Raw genomic sequence first — 25836 nt, forward strand, 5'->3', positions numbered from 1 at the left:
TGCGCATGAAAAGTGTGTGCATTCATATTTCTTTTTCATTAAAAAAAGGGATTTCAATTGTGCGAACACAAGCTTCTGTCGACGGAACTGCGCTCGAGAAAGAGTCCTAAGAATACATTCACATTATGCTATGCAGACGTATGTACATACGGCAAAGCTCATGCGGTAATAGAAGGTCTCATAGAAATTTATTTCACAAGTCCCTATTCCCAATAGAGAGCAAACAACCGTACATACATATGTGACGTGCGTGTATTTGCCGCTTGCTGCCATTACCATATGCATGCGCTACATAAATCTACATACATATATACCTTTGTACCTACATATGGGTTCGTAGGCAGCAACATACATAGCTGCTTGGTTGGTATGCCCTGTCGTATGAGCAACCAAATTATGGGATAAATAAAATGTGTTGAAATTTTACGAGAGGCTACAATGCGTTTGTTAGCTGCGGTCGACAGATTGCTCAGAAAATGAATGTGAAAAAAAAAATAATTTCAAGTTTATATCGGTGTGCATGTGACAAATGGCAGGAAATATAGGCAAGTGCTGCCAACCAAAGCAATTTGATTCAGTAATAGGAATTTTGAATCAGCATATCAAACCTACATACATATATACATAGGTACATAGTGCTAAACATATATCTATATGTATGCATAAGATCTTTCACGTAAGCGCAACTGCATCTTGTTTTAATGAAATTAAGATACAATTTTAAAATTTAAGAAAATAATTGATCCCATTTTTTCTACTTCAGTTGGCTGGTCTGAATAAAACAACAAACAAAACTGATCCAAAAATGCGGTTCTATAGACAATTATACCTAAATATATGAATTTAAATTGGTCTCAATAAGCTGAATATATAAAGGTCCTATGAGAGTTACGACCAGATACTGCATATACAAGTTTTTTGTTTAGATTTTTAAATCAAAAAACGGTTAAAAAAATTTTAGTACCATTTCTTCCAAGATATGATTTCCGCAAGACCCTCATAAGAAATTAAATTTATGTTTTTTTTATAAACATCTTTGCTCTCGCTATGGGTAAAATGTGCGTTAACCCAGCAGAAAACTTGAAACTACTTCTGGTTTTTGTAATCAAGCAAAAAATCTGTAATTTTTCATAAGAAACAGCCTGTGTTTACTGCAGTTTCAAGTGGCTGTAATATTTTCTAAGATAACTCCACAACGCAAATATAACCGTCTACAACGTTTCGTTGCCTATATTTAGAAATACGCCTATATTTAGACATAGTAGTATATTGATAAAAGCAACATGGAAATTTCAAAAATACTGAAATTATTTTCACTTGGGTGTGGGCCAAATTTACATAAACCATGACGGATTCAGAAGTAGGCACTTTTCCAGGATCATTTCAGAACTAGTTCAGGCCCAGTTTGGGACGTATACAAGACCTTTTTGGGCTAATTCGGGCCTTTTTTGTGTCTAGTTCGGCACCATTTCGGGACTAGTTCGTGAACAGATTGTGACTAGTTCGGGACTTTTTCGGGGTAATTTTGGGACTTAAAAATAAACTGCTTCGTTAATTTTCGAAGCGCAACTTTCCCGGTAATTTTTGTGTTTTCCTAATTTGCTTACTTACTTTGCTCCTAATATCGGAAAAATTTGCATAAACCATGAAGAACTTAGAAGTAGGGACTTTTAAGGAAAAATTTCGGAACTGGTTCGTTACCAATTCGGGCCTAGTTCAGGAATTTGTTCGGGTATATTCTGGGACCATTTCGGTACTAGTTCTGGAACAGGCCGTGGAAAGTTTGGGACTTTAAAATAAAATCCTTCGGGAATTTTCGAATAGCAATATTTAGTCATTTGCTCGGCATCCTTTAGGACTATGTAGGTTTTTTGGGATTTTTTTCGTGAATTTTCTGAGCTTTGTCGCAACCTTTAACATTTCCGGGGTATTTCGGAATATTTTTGGATGTTTTCGGAAGTTTTGATGATTATTTTGGGATGTTATGTTAGCTACCCCAAAAATTTACTGTAATTTTTATCGTATGTGACAATGATATTTTTCTTGTGGGAAAAATTAGCATATGCGTTAGGAAATTTCAATGTAGGACCAAAAGAGGAGGATTTAGCAACGCAGCTAATGGAGAGTGATAAGCCTGGTGACTTTTCTGGCAACGATTTTTCAGACAAGCAAAATATCGAATGTGACACATATGCCGCACTCCTCCTAGGCCCCCCCTGAAGGAAAAGCTTATGATTTGGTAATTTTTATACTTATATTTCATTTCCGAAAGCTAAAAGCTAAAAAAATCACTAAAGTGGAGATTTATCTGATGGTTGCTTTCCAGTTCTAAAGGGTTAACTGATTTCTTTCAGGAGGTGTAAAATTTTTTTGTGCCATATTTTTCAAAATTTTTCATATGTTTTTCTAAAAACTTGTGGCATTTTTGAATAATTTTACGGGGTTCTTTGTGTTTTATATTTTGAGATCTTTAGAAATATTGTTCGAAAATTTTTTGTGAATTTTTTCGACTATTTTTGGATCCTTCGAAGCCATTGGGGATTTCTCAGGGCTTTCCGGATTTCCATGTGTTCTGCTTTTTTGGAAAAATTTCGGTATTTTTCTAAACTTTTCAGGGACGTTTCAAAATTTTCCGGCATTCATAGATTTCTTTGTACTTTGCGGCCATTAAACATATTTCTGGAGTTTCCGGTACTTTTTCAAAAGTTTTTGGAAACTTTTTCAAATTTTTCGACCCTTTTTTTGCGTTTGGTATATTACGGGATTCTTCGCGTTTTATTTTTTGGTACGGTTCAGTATTGTTTGGGGCTTCAATACTTTTTCGGAACTTTCGGCACTTTTAGGAATACTTTTTTATATATTTTTAATATTTTGGAATCTTTCTGGAGTTTACTGAGTGTTTGGGACTTTTCGTAATTTGTTTTATTTTATATTCGGGATTTGTCGTGATCTGTTCAGGAAATTTCGGTATTTGTCGAAATTTTGTCTAGTTTTTTTAGGTCTTAAGAAACATTTTGGATTGCTTAGTATTTTACTATCTGGATAGATTCTTCAGAAAGTTTTGGCATCCTTCTATATCTTCCCATTTTCTCGGAAGTTTTTAGAGAATTTTTAGCTCGAAAGAACTTTTAAATTTTTTTTGTTTTGTAGTTATATATGATGAGAGGGCGTCTAAGTTATTGTACTCAAATTGAAATATGGTTGTACATAAAGTCAAATTAAGTCATATTTTGAGCTTTTTTGCAGAAATTTTTATTCGGTGTTTTTTTTTTTTAACTTAAAGATAATTGGTCTTAAAACTACAAATAATGGACATTCTTTTAGCAGGCGCTATGCTCTTTTCAATGCAGAAATTTACTTTAGTGATGGACGTACATATATATGTATAGAGTTTTTAAATTTCTTATTTCTGAGACAACATCCTTCAGGATTCAGCTCTCAAGCGCGATCGCAAACAAAATTTTGTGTACATTGCTTAGTTTCCCTTAATTGGGACTATTTAAACTTTGTAACTTTTATACTTTCAAACAGTTGACTGTTTTTCACGTCGGCACATTTGCATAATTTTTTAAAAGAAAATTCTGAGCATCAGCTTGGAAATATTGCTGAATTTCGGCACGCAAGCCAAAGCGATTTCCAGATATTCATTGAATAAAGTGACCCAGATATTTATTTCGTATTTGCTCATATTGCACACAATTGCATTTTGATTGATTGTCGATAAGAAAACAAAAAATAAATAAAAAATCTGTATACGCAAAAAGTGTGCAAATATAAGCAATAATTATTCGTAGCACAATATTGGTTGGTTACTATTCCAATATGCGAATGCGAGCTGTGTGCATTAATCCGGATGCCGCCATTGTGCATACATCATGAAAAAAGCCATCAGCATTCAAGTGAAAAATCGACAATTGTTGTATGTGTGAGTTTAACGCCAATCAATTCCCTGTCGGTAAATAATACGTGTATGTATTGAAATAATTTCGAGACCTTGCTGCCAAAAAGATGTGAAATTTTTTTCAAAATTTTCTTCTTGATGCAGAAATGTTCCTAGAAAACACTGTCGCTTAAATGTTTTCGGCGGTTAGGGCTCGATATTTTTTAAAACAGATAGTTTTTTAAAAGTTTTTATAGTACATGTGTGCTCAGATATCAAAAAATATTGCATTGGATGCATTCAAATTAAAGCCCAACGCTGATATTTTTATGAAAAATTCTAAAAAAAATCACTTCGAGTGAGTAATAACTACTGATATCTCTCTGTTAACCTTAACGCGAAGGATATTAGAACATAGGATGTTGAAACTAAGTATATACATACTTTAACATGTAGCTCTTAGGGCCGTACACTTATCTATTTTAAGGTACTAGTTGAACTAACTGTACTTTAAAATGGAAAACTTAACAACCCTTAGTGTGAAAGGAGAAATAATTTTATGTTTTCAATCCCATTTGGGTTGTTCAGTTTTTGTATACCAATGTGTACACGTTTCAATATACAATTGCACACATACATATATCACATACATATTTGCATACATATGCATGTCTTTTATGTATTTTCTTTTATATAACAGCACTTGCAGTATTCCGCAGCTCCTTTGTTTTTTTTTTCTTGGGTACACTTCATTTGGTGTCACTGTTTGTTGTTTGTGACATAGAGCGTTGCGAACGCTAACAAACAGATTTCGTATTGGTGTTGTTGATTTAAGAGGAACAAAAAATTTAAAATTGGATGTTGTTCAATAAAAATTGGTGTCGATGTATTTTAGTTGTGCGAAAGAGATATATTTTGAATAAAATATGCGCACGGAATTTGGATGGCGTGTTCAGCGGAATTGTAGTACCGAAAATCTCTGAAAAAAAATTAGTATGGGTACTGTTTCGTTGAAGAATTGTAGTATTTAATATTAGAAAAACTTCTCTGACATACGCAAATATGTATGTACCAGGGGCGGATCCAGAGAGAAAAATTTTTGGGGGAGGTTGGGGGCGGTGGGTCTAGGAAAATTATTATTTTTCTTATATTAAGTATTTATATTTATTTTACACATTATTTTCGAATTGAACATGAAGCCTCCTTCGCTTTTTTGCTAGCTCATCTAGCACTTGCTGAGGATTAACCTCCAGATCCCTATGTATGTACATTTAGGAGCGCCAGCTCAACTAATCTCTCCTGTACAATGCTACTACGCAAATACTTCAGTCTTCAATCTATTTTCAAATAAACAAAAATTGTCGGATAAAGTCTTTTATCAACCTGTATCAAGGTGTCAATAAAAGTCTTAGGTAGCTCTTCTTTTGAAAGAAAGAAAGACGGCTATTAAACCTAAATTCTCGAAGAAAGAAAAAGAAAGTACACCTGCACTACATGGTAAATTCAGCAATGAAATCGCCTGTCGAAATTTGATATTCATCTTGCAATTATTTTTCGAAATATTGTGCCATTTGACAGAAACTACTAGGGTCCAACTTAAGAATTTTCTTTGGCAAGATGTTCTGAATAGTTTTTAGTAGTTTTTTTGTGCGATTGAAAAATCTCACATTTATGTGGGAATAAAAATTGAGCAACGAAAAAAGGTTTCTGCGCTTCGGTCGTAATTTGACGTCCCTCACGCCGTGGTACCTCTAAGATAAAATCAACCTTATTTGCTTCCTCTTCAGCTTCAGCTTTTTAAAGTTTTCTTATGCAACACTGTATTGTGCGATATTTTAACACCTGACCTACTCTAGTAGACTGCCGGAATAAACTTACTATTTCTGTCATCGTGGAAATGCAGTTTTGGATAGGTGTTATTTTGCGTGCATGAGTTATGGCCTTGTTTAAATTATGGTTGGCGCAATGGACATAATAGGCAGTAGGAAAATATTTTTGAATTATAGCAAAACAACATGTCCACTCATTGAACGCGCGCCATCATAACCTTTAAGAATGTTATATTAAATAGTAGTTAAAAAAAATATTTGTTTATTGTTATTAGAATAATTTCACTTAATTTTTAATATTAATTTCACTTAAATTTATTTTTTTAGTGTTATTTAATTTTTAAACACTTGCATGTTTTTTCTATTTTAAAATAATTTTCTTCTTTTTTCTTATTTAATTTTTAGATTTCATTATTTTAAAAATAAAAATAAATTTGTAGTAACTTATTGTTTTTTCTTTCTCTAGCGTTATTTTTTCCTTTTATTTTTGGCTTAATTATTATTATTTTTTTACTTTTTAGATAAAATTTTTTTATTATCATTTTAGAAAATTATTTTATTAATTTTTCCATTTTATTATTAATTTTTTTTTTGTAATTTGAACTTTTTTCTTTCTAAAGGCTGTGGTGAGTTGAAAGGCAGATGCTAGATTTGCCCTATTAATCGTGCTGTCCGCAGCTTTCAATAGTACCGTTTCCGAGTGCTAAGCGAGGGGGTGATAAAAGTGGAATTAGGTCATTATTAAACCAAATGTGCTTTCAGTCAGTAAATAATAGGTACAAAGTATTTAGGCATTTGTGTTGTAGAAAATAATCAGACACAAAGTACTAACTTTTTTTTGGATGTCATTAAATTTCGAGTAAGTAAATTTATTTACTTATACACTTATTTTATTGAGTACAAAAGTATTTAGTTACTTACTTACTTATTTAGAATTTTTGGTTTCACTAAATAATGGGTATAAAAGTACTTAGTATTTATGGCTTCGCTAAGGAGATACCGTATACAAAAGTAGTTCCGAGAGATTCCGAAAACCCCAAAGTAAAACACGAAGAATCCAGAAAAAAATTAAGAAAAGTCCCAAAAAGTTACAGAGCCTATATTCATACTGATAGTATAATAGCGTTTTCTTTTCTCGAAAAAACGCTGCACTTATTCTGCTTTGAGTTAGCGCTGTCAAATTTTCATGTTCTTTTCTCAGCCCTTTCACAAGGCGTCGTGTTCTTTTCTCAGCAGGTTGCGCTCTGATCAGGCAAAAGTGCTGTCTTTTCAGCCCTCAAATAAACGTGAGTGTGAGAGTTGCACGGTTGATTTTTAATTTACGCTTGTAAAATTACAATTATTTTCCGTACCAGAAATAAATATTTGCTTTAAAATTACTAAAGACTTACAGGCCATGTGAATAATTCAGCTTTATTAAGTTCTATAATCAAATTGTGATGGAGTAGTATAATTTCTGTTTCATTCTCATATAAAAAACGCAACATTTTCTGAGGTTTCAGGGCAACGCAAAGCAAGAGTTCCCACATAAAAGGGCAGAACTTTTTTTTGAGAAAAGAAGACGCTATAAGACATTTTTGTCACTCATACGCCGTGGCATGCGAGATCCCCTAAGCTGCAAAGCAGGTAATTATCTGCTTCCGTTTTGGTGTTGAGCTTTGTAATAATGTGCACAAACTAAATATTAAAAGCCCCGATCGATTCTAAATAAATGTGCGGGATTACTAACCTGTCAGCCCAAAACGCTCGCATGCAATGGCGAATGAGTGACAACAATGTCCGGTCCTAATTATTGATTTATTCTTCCGGTTACAAGAAAATATGCATTGATTTCAAAAGAGTTGCATTTTAATAAGAATAAAGTTGTTTTTAGAGGGTTATAATTATAGTTATTAGAATTAAGTAGAGAAAGGAGGATGTTTAGTAATCAACAAATAGTTTTTCAACGATATGTAAAACCTTGAGCTCGAGCTACAAATAAAAAAAAATAAAAATAAAAAAGTTCGGTGTCAGCCGTTTTTAGGACGAAAATTTTAATGATCCTAAACTCCCTTAAAAATAGGCTTGCAAAGCAGAAGAGGTAATTGAAAACAAGTAGCTAGGACTTACCGTTGGTGTTTGCAAATTTTTTTGAAGATTTCCTAATTTTCTTTCCATATAAATAAGTTGTCGAACACACTTTGTTTGGAAGCAAGCAATCGCAAAAGCCCACAACAAAATTTTCATATGGAACCGAAGGTAAAAAAAATATTATTGAACCCATACACACATACATATATCTATAAGCACTCGTATATAAATATGTTTTAAAGAACACACAATAATACATATCTACATTTATTTATTACAAAATCTTAGAATATTTATTTCCTAAAAATAATGTTTACTTTGCAGACTTGTCTATGAATTACCTGAGGTTGTTGACATTCAAAGAAAATTGCAAACAACATAAACCAACGCAGCAACAACACACGCTATCACCATCGCTATCATCAGCTATGCGCTACAAATTGCGACGTGGAACTTTTATTGAAAACCTTGCACGATTGAGTAAACAAACAATGATGCTGGTGACGACATCAGGTCGCCTAACCTTACCAAAATGTCTACATACACACACGCACTATACATATATGTATATTACATAGAGCTATACAAACTCTCCAGTGGCGAGCACAGGCAAATCGTCTAGAGGCTGACATAGAAATCATTAGACACACATTTGCAATTTGCTGAGCTTTCGCAATGAACCGCCTCGAAAACCATCAATGCTAGCATTGGCATCCTCCTCGACATCGTGAGTCCTCAGACGATTGACATGTCTGGCGGCCATTAAACTTGGCAACAAATGGTAGCTTTACCTACGATATACGTTTGTATGATTGTCATATATACATATATATAGTGTGCACTATATGTATTTATGTATGTATGTATATAAACGTAAATTTACCCAGACACGTAGGGACTTAGTTACATATTCGCTTACAGATAGTAGCAGCACTAGTAGTTCACTATTTGTTTGTTTACCTGAATGCCCGAAAGGTAATAGAAAGAACACATGACTTTTATCATAAAATTTTGCCGCAACCGTTGACCTCTGCTTCCGCTTCGATGGCAATGCAGTTAGACTGATGGGAGACTAACTTCTTTTTTGTTTTAATTCAAAAGCTGTGGCTGGGGAGAATTACATCTATGGTGGGATTTTCATGAACTCTGAAATAAGAGTGTGCACATATTTATGTTTATATGTGTGTAAGTGTGTTACAAAAACACATAGTAGTCCCCAAAGCTCTGTAGAGGTGAGTGCACTTTAAGGTATGCCATCATTTAAAGCGCTGAAAAGTCGTTTACTCACCAGAGGCAAATTCTTACATACGCGTATGCATGTACATATGTAGGTATTTATGTAAAGAAACGCGTTTTTTTTTTGACAAATTGAGATATGTAAAGTTGCGAAAATGTGTGTTGACATGTCGAGGTGGTTGTTTTTTGTACTCAAGGGTATACTGTGATCAGATGCTACATAATTCTACTAACATATGTATGTATGTACCTATTTTGTGCAGCTGTCATCCGTAACCAGTGAATGTTTACAATTTGAACCTCGGTTACTTTCAATTAAAATATTTTTGATTTGTTATGCTACATTTATATGTGCTGAGGTATCTAAGTATTAACTTATACGGTTTAGCTAATGAAAATAAAGTTTAAGCTTTTGAACTTAATTTTGCTCTGCATTCCAATGATGGAAGGTGTTGATTATAAATAGTAAATAAAATGTTGTCACTTACACAAGCTAAGATCTTAAAAACGTAATTTTGGAAGATTAAGTCGAAGGATGCAGGTTTTAAATTTAGCTGGCTAGCTGCAGTGCTTTCTAGTGTATACTCATCACCCAATTAGCGGCCTTTGACGCCACACCTTGGTACAGCCACATACAGTTTTTGGAAAAAACTAGAAGTAAGAATTAGAAGTGTAGAACCTAAATTTTCCTGATGACACATTTATAACTATAAATCAAGAAAAAGAAACCCGAAAAGTTGGCGTGATTGGTTTATTTTAAGGCATTCCTCCCATATAAACCTAACCCCAAAAACGTCTTAAAAATTCCATAAAAAGTACGTCGATGAATATAATAATAATAATAATAGATTGGCGCTTAAACATATGTTAGTGTTTGACCGAGCTTCTCCTCCGACTTGTGGCGTGCGCCTTGATATTGTCACACAAAGCGGAGGGACCTACAGTTTTACGCCGACTCCGAACGGCGATTGTATTTTTATGAGAAGCTGTTTTTCATGGCAGAAATACAATCGGAGGTTTGCCATTGCCTGCCGACGGACGACCGCTGTTAAGAAAAAACCTTTTTTCTATATTTTTTGCGATGTTGCTTTGACCAGGGTTTGAACCCGGGTCCTGCGGAGTGGAAGCGCGCACTGCTTACCACTACACCACAGCGGCAGCGTCGATGAATATAAGATTCCGAAATTTTATCCATAGGTTTGTAATATTTAACGTTGTTTATAACTACTCCAAAAAATGGACGTAATCGATCTATGTTAAGCATACCTCCCATACAAAACCTAAACTCAACAAGAAAGTTTAAGTTCGGGTGGAGCCGAACATTAAATACCCGGCGCAAGTATTTAGTATATGACTTTCACCTTTCCGAAAGCTACCGTTACATGGTAAGCCGGAGCGTATCAATTTTGAGTAAATTAGAGTCCTTAAATTTTGAAGTTAAGCAGTTATGAAATTTACCGTTATATGAAAAGCGGGCTCAATTTTAGTCCGATTTCAATAATTTTCAACATTTTGCATTTAGGTGGCAAGCACAATAACCATACCGAGTTTCGTACAAATTGGTATAACGGTTACCGAGATACATATATGTGATCATAAGTGGGCGGTGCCATGCCCATTTTCCAAAATTTTATCACAAACATTTTTCTTGGTTAAGAGTTGTTGCAAACATCAATTTTGAATAAATTAGCTTTAATATTTACTGATTTATCGAAGATTTTGTATTTCTCTAAATTACCGTTATATGGGATGTGGGCGTGGTTATTGTCCGATTTTAAAAATTTTCGGCCATTTGGTATGCTGTGCGAAGGCCAACAACTGTGCTAAGTTTGCAAGAAAGTGGTGCAGCGGTTACCAAGATATACACATGTAAGCATAAGTGGGCGTGGCTACGCCCATTTTCCAAAAACTTATAACATTCTTATTTTTCGTCTGAAAATTATTGTAAATATCAGTAGTTACTAAAATATCGCAGTTTTCGTATTTCTGAAAATTACCGTTATATGGGAAGTGCGCGTGGTTAAAGTCCGATTTCGCCCATTGTCAATACCAACCTACCTTGGATAAATGGAAACCTACATACCAAATTTCGTTGAGATATCTAAATTTTTGCTCGAGTTATCGTGTACACGGACGGACGGACAGACGGACGGACAGACAGACATGGCTTAATCGACTTCTATATTCATTCTGAGCATTTATGTATACATTTGTCTATATCTATCTCGATTCGTTTGGGCTGTTACAAACAACCGTTATGTGACAAAATTAATTACCCTTGTGCACAAGTGCGCTCGGGTATAAAAATACCTTAAAAAGGCCATAAAAAAGGATCAGTAAAGCGCCTTCGCCTTGACCTGCAGGCTGTTTCGGAGTCACAGCCGCTTAACTAAAATGTTGAATACGTGATAATAATAAGGTTAATAAGGTTCAAAACTGTGTATTACTTTTGATTTTATTCGATTGAATTTTTAACCCATTTCAAGTGCTACCCTGTTCTCTTTTAAACTGGTGGCAGCCCTTTTTAATTTTCTTAGTGTTTAAGCTAAATATTTTTATACATATTTAAATTATCTAACTCCCTTAATTCAAGTAGCATTTAAATTTTAAAACGGGTGGCAACTCTGCTACATGTGTAAACAGGTGGCAACCTTCTTCAAATTGTTTTCAAACTAAAACGTCTGACATCCGTAGTGTGATGCATATTTACATCATCTGAATCCCTTAATTCAAGATAAAATTTTGAACAGGTGGCAACCGTCTTACATGTAGTTTAGAAATAAAATATCTTCAAAGCAGTTTCGATTGATATCCATATTTAAGTAATTCACACAACCTGTTTCGTCTGACGCTCATATCGGGATACATATTTCAATTTTCGAATCGCCTTAATTTAAGTTTGAACTTGATTTTGTAAACGGGTGGCAACGCTCCTACAAGCTATTTAGAAATAAAGTTCCTTCAAGGCCATTTTAATTGATATCCGTGTCGTAGTAAATCGTTTAACCTATTGCATATATGTAATTTAACTTTGTAAACAGTTGGCAACCCTGTTTAAAGTAATTTCAAACTAAAACCTTTTAAAACCTTTTTTATCTGACACCCGTATTGTGATATATATTTATATTATCTAATTCTCTTAGCTAAAGTTGAATTAAGTTTTCAAAACAAGTGGCAACTCTCCCACATGTAGTTTTAAATACAGTTTTTCAAAGCCATTTTGATTGATATTCATATTGTAGTAACTCATTTTACCAATTTTATTTATTGAATTTATCTTTGCAATTAGGTGGCAACCTTCCTACTCATAATGAAGAAATAAGAACTTTGCAAAAACCATTTTGATCGATACCCATAATGTAATAAATGATTTAACTTATAAATAATTTGTATTTATTTATTTATTAGTTGGCAACCCTTTTCAACAAAACGTTACTGCACATCTATAAGCCAAGGCTTTTAATTTGATACCTGTACTAACTGTACAGATCTGATGATATAGCAAAAAGCTTTCGCGTATTATGCATACATATGTATGTATGTATATACATATATGGCTGTACAACGTACATATGTATGTACGTACTTCCTATATACCAAACGAAAGGAAAAAACTCCAAGTTTTGACTAAAGGAAACAAAAACAAAATCATTCGAGCGGTTTTGCTATATTTGTTGAATTTATATAAAACAATATTTTTATTGCTCTAAAAATGAAAGTTATATCTGCGCATCACAAGTGGCTAGAGCATTTTAAAAGCTCTGTCTATTTCATAGCAAGCCATCCATACCAGACCATCCTCAAAAGCGCCCTAAAATGGCTGTATGTTAGTAATAATACATATTATAACCAAACATCCAAAAAATGGGAGCAATCGGTATTTTTTAACACATACCTTCCATGCAAAGTTAACCCCACCAACGTTTTAAAACTACCCTAAATGCCATCATTATTATACAAGGTACGTTGAAATTCGCAAAGATGAGCCAAATTTTTTTTCAGAATTCGATTGAAAATATAAATAGTGTTTATAGTTTTTTCCTGATTGACATGTGGATTTTCAGTACGCAAATGCTGCACTGTTCGCTCAAATGGTCGGTTATGTGGACCGAAAAAAATCACGCAATTGGAAATATACTTCATGTGGAACGACTTTTTTCATAAAACGTTTTTCGACTTTTTCATAAAAGTTTGTAGTATTAATTGTCTGACAAAAAAAACAAAAAAAAAAAAAAAACGTTAACTTATCACAGATAATTGCTCTCTAAGAACTGCATCGCTCTTGAATCACCCTACACTTCTCGTAGGAAGTGTATTTTAACTGATAGTCCCGCTAATTTGTCTTCCAAGTGTTTATTTACTTACTAATTATTAGCAAAGATTTGAGCATTCACCCAATAAGTGCTCAGTGAATGAAAGTGCCAAGTGTTCATGTATAAAGGGGAACAATTAGTCACTACATAGGACATGCTCGATTAAGAGCGAACAGTTCTTTCCATATAAAGAAATCAAAAGTGGTAATAGTCGCATGTTCTTTTGCGATTGCTCCTGAAGTCATCCCGCCAGCAAATCCACTTTTACGGTATACAATGTGACCTATGAAGCTATTGTGAAATTGAAAAAAGTTTCTTTTTATACCTGTTTACCCTTCATAATGTCAGCTCATTACCAGCCCAAGTATTTATCCAGTTCTTTGCCTTCATTCACAACAAACAAAAAAATAAAACGAGTTTGGTAATATCAGTTTATTACAGTTGAAATCAAATCTTTGCACATTCTCCTTAATGATGGTCATTTAAGTTGTTGCATTTTTTTTTGATGGCCCACTCTTAGGTAATAAAACGTTTTTCGAATTTCTTTCAGTTTTTATCCTCACTCACTTTACTGAAAAAAAGCACATTCCACTCAACTTTCCTGAGCTTACATACATATGTTAGAGTAAAAGCAACAATATTCCAAATAAGGGCTACTATGTTTTTATCCTGGAAATATGCGTATATTCCTACACAAACATACATACATAAGTATATGCGCATGTAAATGTTATTTCTGGGAATGTGTGTACCTATATGGACATACATATACAATCCAGTAACTCAACAGCATGTTGTCTTTTTTAGTGCACATTGCTGCTCATTCGCTTTTCGTTTAACACTAAAAACCGCTTAGAATGCAAAAAAAAAACGTACATAGATTTAAATTCAGATTGACGACGGATGCAAGCCAGCTGAGAGATGCCTGCTACACTCAGAAAAAGGTTTAGTTATAATAACCAAGATTTGGTTATAGTGACCAAGTGGCATAGTTGGATATGGCGAAATAAATATCTAGTTCACGAAAGTCTGCAATTTACTTGAGCCTTCTAGTTGGGACAAATGTATATTTGTTAATAATTACAAAACGACTACCTTGAGTGGACAATATTGTTAGTTGAATAAAATCATTGTTGAGCAAATATAAACCATGCTTTGGTTGATACAAGTTTTCAATTAATTTTATGAACTTGCCGTAGACGTGAATCAGCTAACCGTTTATTATTGGAAAAAAGTTTCAGTTTGACACAAATAAAAATTTACTCGATGGTTGTTGTGTTTACTTCTTTTATTTGCATATATTAAGCATAAAAAATACAAACATATTTACATAAATAGTTACTAGTGTAAATAATACATATGTATATGGTGGTAAGAATTTCCTACAAAGAAACGATTAAACAGGAATAGTCGTGCGAAAACCCAGGTCAATATCTGCTGGAAGTGCTGGTTTAAGTATACTGCTTTGCTTTTTCCTTGGCTAAATAGATACTTTCTAATTATAATTCACATGAATTATATATCCACTGAGAAACGAGAAACGGTTGGCATCAAACTTTATATTTTTAAATAACCATACCCGCACCGAAACAACTCGCGGCGATGGCAAAACTGAAACTGAGACAAACAAGCCTGGGCATGTCATAGCACACACTTTTCTTTCCCTACCCAGCGCAGTGATCGACATGCCATAGCTTACTGAGCGCTCTGTAACCACACGCGTGTTTCACCCGTATACGAACAGCGGTAGCGGAGCAATGATTTCCACGCACACAGTCTCATTTATTGAATCGTTTTTATGCAATGGTCGGCATACTAGCGCATTCAAACGATTCAATAAGTGGGACTGTGTGCATTGCTTAGCTGGCGCTCTTCGTATGTGAAACACACATGAGCTCAGAGAGCGCTGATCATTATTTAGGGGGTGCTCATAAGCATGAATATATTCCGCTCTCAAACCAAATCGATCAACTAAGATTTGGTAACTATGACTAATCCATGTGTTGAAAGAAAGCTTATCTGTATTAGCAGAGCTTAATGGCATCCTTTTATGAACCATACTTTAAGTTGAATGGAATTTGTAGAAATATGCTTCAAAAAAATATTTATTAGTATTTACCAAACCCTTCAACTAAATTAACGATTTGGTACAACCTAGATGAATATTAGAAGCTTTAATATATTTAGTTATAATTACCAACCCATGGTAATAGTTCCCAATCCTTGGTCACAATTCCCAAATATTGTCAAAATTCGGGAACTAAATATCTTTAGTTGTCGAAACTAATCCTTTTTCTCAGTGTACTGATTGTGAGTGGCTACATGCATTAAGTTGATGGCTGTCGTATGTAGACCATTGTGGCACGTGCAACACTGTTGCATCTAGAAAACATATGCCATAACATAAACGCAGTGGAGCTTGCAACGGCAACGGCAACGGCGAACGGGCACGTCACTGAGGAGGGGATTGGCTTGGCTGTTGGCGCAAAATGCTAGGCATTCGGAAGGTTGTGCTATAAATGGCTAAGCTTTCCGGTTGCAACATGTAAACCTTGTTAAATTGAACGTAACTGCGCACATTTGTTGCATCAATGATATGGAATTATTGCGCATGAATTATTCAATTGTGACGATTGCAACAATATGCATACGAGTATGTGGCAGCAGTTGCCGACATGCAACATGAAAACGAAGAGCGAAGAGATGTGATGGAGGTTGTAAGCGTTATTGTTTGACTTGATTCGATTTCAAGGATTTGCCGAGCAGGCTGAGATTGAATGAATCTATGGAAATAGATAAGTTTAGTTTGGAGCACGAAGGGCAAGTGGGAAAAATTGCATTTTGTTTGCTTGCAGCCAAGGCCATTTTTACAAAATGTATCAATATGCAAAAGTAATTGTATATTTCATCTGCATGGCTTAGCTGTGATCCAGGAATGCATGCATGCAAATATTTCACCAAAAATAGATACATTTACACAGATATTTGTGTGTTTTTATACAAATGAATACACAAGTGATCTAACTTTTAGAAATGGAAACTGAATGAAATGCAACGAATGCGAATTTTTATTTATTTTATTTTTTTTTTAATGAAAGTTTCATTTGTACACTATTTAGCAGAGCACCCAATGTCATTCGGAGTAAACATATCTTTACTAATATTTTAAATGCGAAAGTGAGTTTGTTTGTTACGCTTTCTCGCATTAACCTGAAATTACCCTAAAATTATGCTCACTGGAATCCTTTAATCCAACTTAAAATATAGGGCAGCTATATAAACTAAATTTTTAAAAGCAAATTCAACTTGAATTAAGTGAATTAGGAAATTGAAATTTGTTATCACAATGTGGGTACCTACCAGACGAAAGAGGTTTAACAAGGTTGCAGTTTGAAAATATTTCGAAGAGGGTTGCCATTTGTTTGAAACCTGAAATTAAATTAAACGATTCACAAGTTATAAATATTTTTTTGGAGTTTGAGGAGGGTGCCCACCTGTTAAGAAATTTAACTAAATTCAAATGGTTTATTAAGTTGATTGAACTACTAGAATATGGCTATCAATAGAAATGCTTTTGAAAAGGCTCTGTTTCTAAATGGCATTTAGGATGGTTGCCAACTCTTACAAATTTTAATTTGAACTAATATTAAGGAAATTAGATCATTGAAATATATGCATATATATCACAATATGGGTATTAGATAGCAGTGGTTTAAAAAGTTGGAGTTTGAAAATATTTTGAAAGTGTTGCCACCTGCTTGAAAAGCCAAATTTGGATAAATTATAGACAAGTTATATGACTTATAGAGTCAAACCACGCCAACTGTGTCAATGAATTTTCATTGATTTTCTGGAAAGTGAAGACAATTGTGGGAATCGGTAGATAATTATATAACAAAACACACTTTCGTTTTTTTTTTTTTGGTATTATAAGAATATTGCAATTTTTGAGAGAAAAATTCGTAACTCGCGACCCATTTGATGAAATTTAATGAAATTTTTTTGAGAGTTGCTGAAGCTTTTCCCTTTACAATAGAAAGATTTGCAGAATAAAATTTGCATAACAACTAATTCTTTAAGAACAATCATTTAAACAATTGCAATTATTTAGATCTTCTAGGTCTGCGCACAATATATTCTAAACTCTTGTTTTTAAGTTCCAAAAAGAAAAAAATGGTCTTTCCAATTTTGACAGTCGCCATCGATTTTTTTCTCACCTTTAAGCCTTTAATCGACGGACGGAGAGACAATCACGCTCTAAAAATACCGTGCCCTTTTTGCCTCTAATTTTCACCATAAATTGCTAAAAATTCTATAAAAAAGTAAAAGGGGTTACGGCGTAAAATAATGCAAATTAAATGTTTACATTCAACTTTTTTGCTTTTTATTAGGTATGTATAACCGTCATACTCAGTACGCCCTTTTTTCTTTAAAATTCCTGAACCAAAAATGTTCTGGTTTTTAAAGGAAGTGTTCTTAGGTAAGGGTGCATAATTTTGGCGCTTAAATGAAATCAGTTCTAGCCTAATGCTACAACTCAATCACCAACTCATTTCAAATTACATTTAAAAATACCCCACCAATCAACAAACCGAATTCTAATGCATGCATGTTCAATCAAAAGCATTGAATACAATTGAAAGGGTGGCGCACGCAAATTGAAATTGATTTGCATTCAACAGTTTGTGTCAAGCACTGAATAACTGCGAGCTGCAACAAGCAACCAGCGAATCATGTGACTTCATCATCAGTAGCAGCCGTACACAAAGATAAGTACTCAATGCAGAATCAGGGCATGATCCCAAGGTGTAACGTCAATGCCATAGGTTTTGCTGTTGTTGTAGCATACCCACGTGACGATATACATACATACATACAAGTTTTCGCTATACTTGGCAGTGCAGCACAATGAGACAAAAAAAATATGTTGCCATCATCATTATACATATTTTTTTTGGTGCAAATTCACTTGGCATTTTCTCGTAGTCAGCAGTCTACAGCGAGATTCATCAAGATCCAACAGTGCGTATGAGCAATATTGTTACATAGTTCGTTACGTATACGCCTGGGTATACACATACACACACACACACACAGATGTGATATCATTTGGCGCAGAAATAGCGAAGGAGGCAGCAATTTCAGCTGCTGAATCGATGACAGATGTCAACGTAGACAAGCGCAAATAATTCGCATAAATATTGAGTCTATACAGGTGTGCGTGTGTACATACATACATATATGCTATGTGTTGGTGTATGAAAAATTGAAAACTTTTGAAACGAAGGCATCAACATACATACATATTTTTCTGTTCAGATCTGCACAAATGTTTTTGCACATGAATGCTTATGCGCGCTGCTCTTTGTTGGCATGGGTATAAACATTTTGTGTCCGCGTCTACGTACAATTTAATTTATTTTATGCTTTTTCGCAAATTACTTGAGTTTGCATTCGTTTTTTTTTGTCTTTTCATACTTTAGCGCTATTCGTACACTGCCTTTGACTTTACTATTATTTTTATAGTTCATCGCTTTTATGTTGCTTCCTTGAACGGACCTTGATGTAGACAAGTAACAGTTTTATGCCGGGTTACTGCCCACTTGGTGTGCGATGGGTGTTTGAAAAAAGAAACAGACAAACAATTTCATTACTGTGTCCTTCACCCTTCATTCAAGCAAGGAAAAGGCTGTGTTTATACGAGCTGCCCGTGCTGGTACGTAGGAGTAATTTTGGACGTTTTTTTCGTTTCTTTTTATTTTTTTTTATATGGCCATTGTCTCAGTTTTTAGTGCAAACGATTATTTTTACTTCATTCTACGATTATGTGCCTGATGGACGAACTTTTGCTATAATTTCTCTTCGCCTTTTGCTTTGCTCTTACTCTTGTTTTGCCTTGTAAATAATTGGTATTGCTAAAAATTTTTGATCGAGTTAAATATTTTCGCTTATATTGAAATATTTTTGTGTGTGTTGCTCTGGTGAAACTTCTTTTAGGAATTTATGGATTCGTATACTTTATGTGTTCCTTTGTCTAGCAGGGAATTTTCTTTGCAAATATTTTCTTGTTTTGCGAATAAATGGCTTAATTAAATTTTTGTGTGCCTTTGCACATCCGTAAATATATATGTAAAGGACTGGCGATGCTAGTGTACTACCAACAATAGTTAGCATTAATATTGATAGTGATAGGAAAAATTTTCCAATTTAAAAATAAACGAGATCAATTTTTAACAGCTTATTATTTCATTATCAATTCTAATATATGATATTTTATTGGAAAATGAAAATTTTTAGGGGAAAAAATATTTACCTAAACTAGAACAAAATTTAACAAACATCATATACATATGTGTATATATTTCTTGAGAAAAATAACATTTATATCATTATTTGGATACAAATTTTACGGCAATATTTGAGTAGTTTTTTAAAGAAAAAATCTTTTTTTTTTGGAAATTTTTAAAAAATTTGTTTACGAAAAAATAATGTAAAAAAAAGGTTTGCGCGTACAAATTCCACAGGAGAATGAATATATATAAATATAATTTATATCTACACTGACCGTCAAACTGTCACAAGGACACATGATTGCGTCACGATAAATTCGGAAACGGTAGCGAACTGCCGCAATTCCCTCAATTCGAGGGCAGAGCAGTTTGCTTTGCATCCGGTATGGATGTAAGGAGATTGTAACATATTAGCAAAAGAAAAAGGTGGGCGAGCTTGCAAGATGTAAGATACTTTTAGTGTGGCTCACAGAGCGTTTAAGAGTGTCCCACAATGTCTTTTGTATCTATTGTCTGCCTTGTTGAAGAAGCGTCTGAAACTATAAGGCACTTATTGCTTGAATGCCCTGCATCATGTATTTAGGAGCCGATAAACACTTTTGGGCGCAGAATTATTAAACGGTCTACATAAATTTAACGGAAATTTTGAGCATTCGACGATTGCTTAGATTTGTTGACTTCGCAAAGAGGAGCTGAGGTTTCCAGAACTCAGTATTATTATAAAGGCGGACAACTTGTAGGTCTAGGTCTTGCAAGAACACCATTAGCCACGTTGACTTTACTAAACTAACTCCCTTTTGATTCTTTTCTGCATAAGACGTCCGCTTTTGCCACTGAACCTAGAATTCAGATCTCATTTAAAAATCTTCGTGTTTTACTTGCAATCTAGATATTTCAATTAGGTATGTGTGTATGTATATTAGGGCGGGTCAATTTGTATGGAAGATTTTTTCGACTGTGCGCGCATACCACAGAGGGATTCTGCGTGTAATTCTAAGCAAATTTTCCCAAGAAACCATGGATCTGCAATCAATTTGGAGTTTACCAAATTGCGAAAATAGGTTTGTTAGCATTTTGCTGTAGTGTCATAAAGCAGTGCTTAAATTTTGTATAAAAACATGCTAAAAAGGTTTTTTTCGGTATAAGAAATTTTTTCCTGCACTTATATTTTTCATAAAACTCCCAAAAGAGGGAGCAACAGTGAAAATTTTCACATTTTCTTCGAAACCTATTTTCGCGATTTAGCAAATTGATATTAGACCCATGGTTTCCTCGGAAAATTTGCTCAGAATTACCCATAGAAACCAGCTATGCTATACGTGTATAGTCAAACAAAAAAATTGACCCGCCCTAATGTGCTTATATACCTCTAAAGTGAATGAAAAACGAAATGTTCATCGAACATGCCAGATGACGAAAAACTGAAGTTCTTTTACGAATTATAATTATCATGGCAACGTGAAAAATGTTAAAAATCGTTTGCTTGTAAAAATACTGAGGTATTTTTTCGAATACGCTCGGCTCTTATATTGGGTGCGAACGTTACCGGGTATGGGTAGGTAGGCGTTAATTTCGTAAGCGAAGAGTTTTCAAAGGGATGGTTTAAACAAACATAGACCGTACCACCTTAAAAGCAAACTGAAATTTTCGCTGTACACCCCTGGTCTAAAGAATTTGTTCAACCCAATATCGAAACAACTAATTTAGAAACATTTTTTTTTAAGGCAAGCTTATATTAGTGGTTAAAAAAATACCCCGCACCACCTAAAGGCTAAATTTTAAGTGCAATTATTTCTTTCCATTTAAGTAATACACCTCCCAAATATGAACCATATCGGTTTATAAATACGGGGTTTTCAAATATCTCGACACCCACGCCACCTAGCGGAACAATTTATCTTTAGCATCACATTGCCATCGGGTTCTGAGCTAAGTTTAAAGTTTCAAGTCTGTAGCTCACCAGAAAGTTGATAAAAAATTGATTTGTGTAACTAAGGTGGGAACAAAAAATGTCTTCTCATACTTTAAGATCCGACTGTAAATGCCAAAAATATGACGAAAAATTTAAAAAGAAGCCCCTGGGTTCAACTAAACGCTCGAAATTACTTTAGACCTCGAACTTTTTTTTGGTACGGTCTAATGTACATGCATATGCACATATATTACCTATTGCCCTCTCAGCAGGATTATTTATTTTCACGCTCTGCATTGTTTTAATGACAGTTTGCTGTTCGAGCAAATTTTTTACAACATGCCACTAAGAGTTGTAATATAATACTCATACGCCATGGTGGTTTGTAAAGTTACAGTGCATGCAGAGCCAAACCGCAAAAGTCTGTTATTAATGAAAGCCGCTTTAAAAGACACAAATATAAAAGTGAAATAAATGAAAGCAGACTGACGTCGCGCGGAGTATGAAGTGAAACCGAAAGCTTCGCTTGTATTTAAGTTGTTGTGACACACTTCGTTCGCGAGCCAATTGTAGCAGTTGCCAAGTTAAAAAAAAAAAACACTCTCATAAAAATACGTGCACACACACATATACAGAAAATAAACATTTCGAGTTTGCTGACAATGCGATGCAAAAACTGTATGCATTGCACGCGAAAGAAAGTTGATGAGAGCGAAAGTTGAAGTAAGTACTGTGCAGAAAAAAAAAGTTAAATACTCAAATATCTGAGTAATTATGAGGATGAAAATGAAAATGTTGGCACTTTCATTACTGACATTATCTGCACATTTCCGGCAACGTAGCTGCAATCAGGGCAAAGCTTATGCAATAGCAGCATTGTCGTCAGCGTCAGTTTGCACGGTAAACAGCGGCAGCAGCAGCAGCTGGTGAAGTGAGTAAATAATGGTAGCAAAAAATTGCGGTGCAGTCAAGAGCTCGATGTAGTGCCATGATTAAAGGGTGAAAGGGTTACCATCGACTACATATTTACATACATTGGCTTGAGTAGAGGCTGGAGTTGTAGAGCGGTAAAGCATAGTTAGCAGTGATGCGGCATGACCTATTTCAGTCATGACCGGAAAATGAAAATACAGCATGGCACAGTGTTGTGCTTGAGCAGAAAATTAAGATTATGTTATTTTCTGCATTTGCAGTAGGTGCTCGTATTTTGAAGGCACTTTGGAAATAGAATGGTAAATAAGCTCTGAAGTGATTAAATGTAACTGGCTACAAAGCGTAAGGAAGGATTCTGCTGGGAGAGAGAGAGCAGGTGGGGAGCATGGCGCAATAAGCAGCTTCCTCGCTTTATTTTCTGTCATCCGGCCACCTAAGGCAAATTTTCAAACAAGAAGTGTGAAATCAATATACATACTAAGTCATTTTTGTCGCTCTTATTACTTCACGTGATATAATTTCACAATAGATAGGGAGGCAATAAATATATAGACATTCGATTTTTCGAACTTGCAAACTGGTCGTACAGAAACTGATTCGTAACATTGATTTAGGTATACAAATATAAATGCGATATTTAAGAATATCGCCTTTTCGCGTTTCGCTGATTTTCGTTATCCTTTCAGCTGTGTACGCGTCGTTAAGAAAAACTTACGCTAGTGACATCTGAGAGGTATGAAGAGAAAGTTATATTTCAAAAATTGAGCGCTAGCGATTTGCATAACTTGGAATAACATAACATAACTTGGAATAACATAACATAACATAGCATAACATACTTAACGTACTGGGACAAAACATATCTCATTTTTCAGTTGTATATTTATCTCTATCTCTATCACTTTCTCTATCTTTACCTTTGTCTCTATCGTTTTTTTTTATCTTTATGTTTATCTTTAATTCGGTATCAATATTAAAGCATAGATTTAGGAGGCATTTCCGCCAGGGCCGTTTTCTCAAGTAACCTGTAACTTTAATGCTCACTTTATATTTAAAGGTTTCATTAAAATTTATGATTGTGTAAAGCATTTTATTAACGGTTTTAAATTGGTTTACAACCAAGAAACATACATATGTACGTCAAAAACTGATTATAGAAATTCTTAACTTAAGACATAGCTTTATTTTGAATACAACCTTGAGCTTTAAAGTTAAAGGTTACTTCAGAAAACGGCCCTTATAAGCACAGCTTAGCCGTAAAGGGGTGTAAAGGAAACATGTTCGCCTATTTAAGATGTAAATACGTATGTATATGAATATTTGAGTCAAGTGAACAGTACTCGCTTTTTTTTTATCGATCGGAAAGGATACGTGAAAATACCAGAGTTAATTGATGAGCGAAAGCTCCAGATCGTTATGCGCCAATAAGGAGTGTAGAAAGCTCTGGTAATTGCACCGAAGATCATAGTGATTATAAATGGAAGCAGAATCCATATAGACCAGTGGAAGTGGGTTCAATTTGGATTAGTAAAACTAGTGATTGAAGTGAATAACCGATTTATTCTAAAATTGCAGTCATTATTTCTTTTTTTCCGTTGTATGTAAGTATGTAAATTTGTTGTTAATTTTCAAAACAATTTATTTATTTTTTAAATGCTAAATAAAGGCTCTAAGCTTGTTATCATTTTTGTAGCGGACCAAAAGAATTATTAAATTTCAATACGTTGTCTGGCTGTTCGAAAAGTTCCCAATGAAAGGTGTGCTTCTATAGACATTTCTGCCGCTTAATTCTTTAGAAAAAAATGGGTAACTTTTACAAGAAACATATTACTGTCTAAATTGAATTGAAGAAAAAGAATAAACTCTAACTCACCTAAATGAGTGATTGTTTATTTGGCTGGTGTTAATACTTGTTTTTATTTACCTGAAAATTTATAAATAGGGAAACAAAATTAGTATGTTTAAAAAAAAAATAAAAACATTGCTATATTTCGTGGGTACTTAAGAACAACGCTACGTTGGGATAAGTTAATGAAATACACTTCATATTTTTCTCAAAAGCAGAAATGTCTCTATAGAAACATGACCCGAATCCCATAATAACGAATTAGTTTTGCATATCTTAGGCCCACCGTAGACGAATGGCTGAAGCTGCGAAACTAGGTAGAACCAAAGTTCGAGCCCTGGCCAGAGTGATATCCAAAAAAGTTTTTTCCAATAGCGGTTATGATGAACCTTCCAGTGTTCTTCTTCCGTGAAAAATTTGCTCATAAAAATCCTTTGCCGTTCAAAAGCGGCGTAACCTGTAACTATATACCTAGTATATCTGTGTAGCTACTTCAACCCGCACACCACAAGTTGTGTGCTAACGCCTAAATATTATTACACAGGGCAAAGGAAATTTTTTATCTACGAATTCTCAATCAGCACGAAAAGAAATCTATCAAAAACAGCCGTTCCAAACTTTGTTTCCATTTTTTTTTTGTTTTTTGTTATTGCCATCATTTAGAGATTTTTAGTGATACACATTTAGCCTGGCAATTCGCCGAGACCGACTACTGTTGATTATTCGGAAAAATATTACCGATATTACTAGTACATTTGTATTAGGGTGGTCCTTAAAATTATCAACATCCAAATTTTATACGAGGCCTTTATTTTATTCTACGCATGAAATAAAGACAGATAGGAAAATTTTAATATTGAAAAAAGCTCCACCGCTTTGCAAAAATTTAATTTTTTTAATCACAAAAATTTAGCAAAATTATTACTTAAAATCTAATAAGCTTGACACATAATTGGAAATTATTCAGAGGCCCATTTATAAAAGTGACGGGTGCAAAAATTTTAGGTTTTCCCGAACATTTTAGAGCCCGAATTGTCGGCGACTTTTTTTCAGTTCCATAGACGCTTGTAGGCAACTGTGACAATATTGGAATATTGTTGGCAATTGTCTGACAATGGTGCCGACATTTGCACTCTGAAAAACTGTAGCGACAAAAGTTTTCACACGAGAATTTAGTAAATTTTTTTATATTGTAATTGCGCGCATTTTGTTACATTTCAATCATTTGAATAATTCCTAAAACTAAAATAATGCAAAAGCAATTATTCCATATGAATTGTAAAGAACCAATTCCGAGGTAGGACCACCTAGAGATCTTTAGATACTCCACAAGGAAGAGAACCTTCCATGTGGCAGCCTTCGCGCTCGAACCTTTTTTGCACGCCGGTGTAATGAATGCTTCTCAGGTGATAAACTTTAAGAGAAATTTTTAAGTGAACCTATTATTATTGGAAGGAGAAGTTGAGTGAAAATCTTTTTGAAGTTAAACTTCTTGGTTGGTTGGGAGTAAATTGGCAATTCAACGGA

The sequence above is a fragment of the Rhagoletis pomonella genome, unplaced genomic scaffold, assembly GCF_013731165.1.
Source record: "Rhagoletis pomonella isolate Grant_MI unplaced genomic scaffold, Rhpom_1.0 Rhpom_scaffold_00011, whole genome shotgun sequence".
NCBI classification, from domain to species: Eukaryota; Metazoa; Arthropoda; class Insecta; order Diptera; family Tephritidae; genus Rhagoletis; species Rhagoletis pomonella.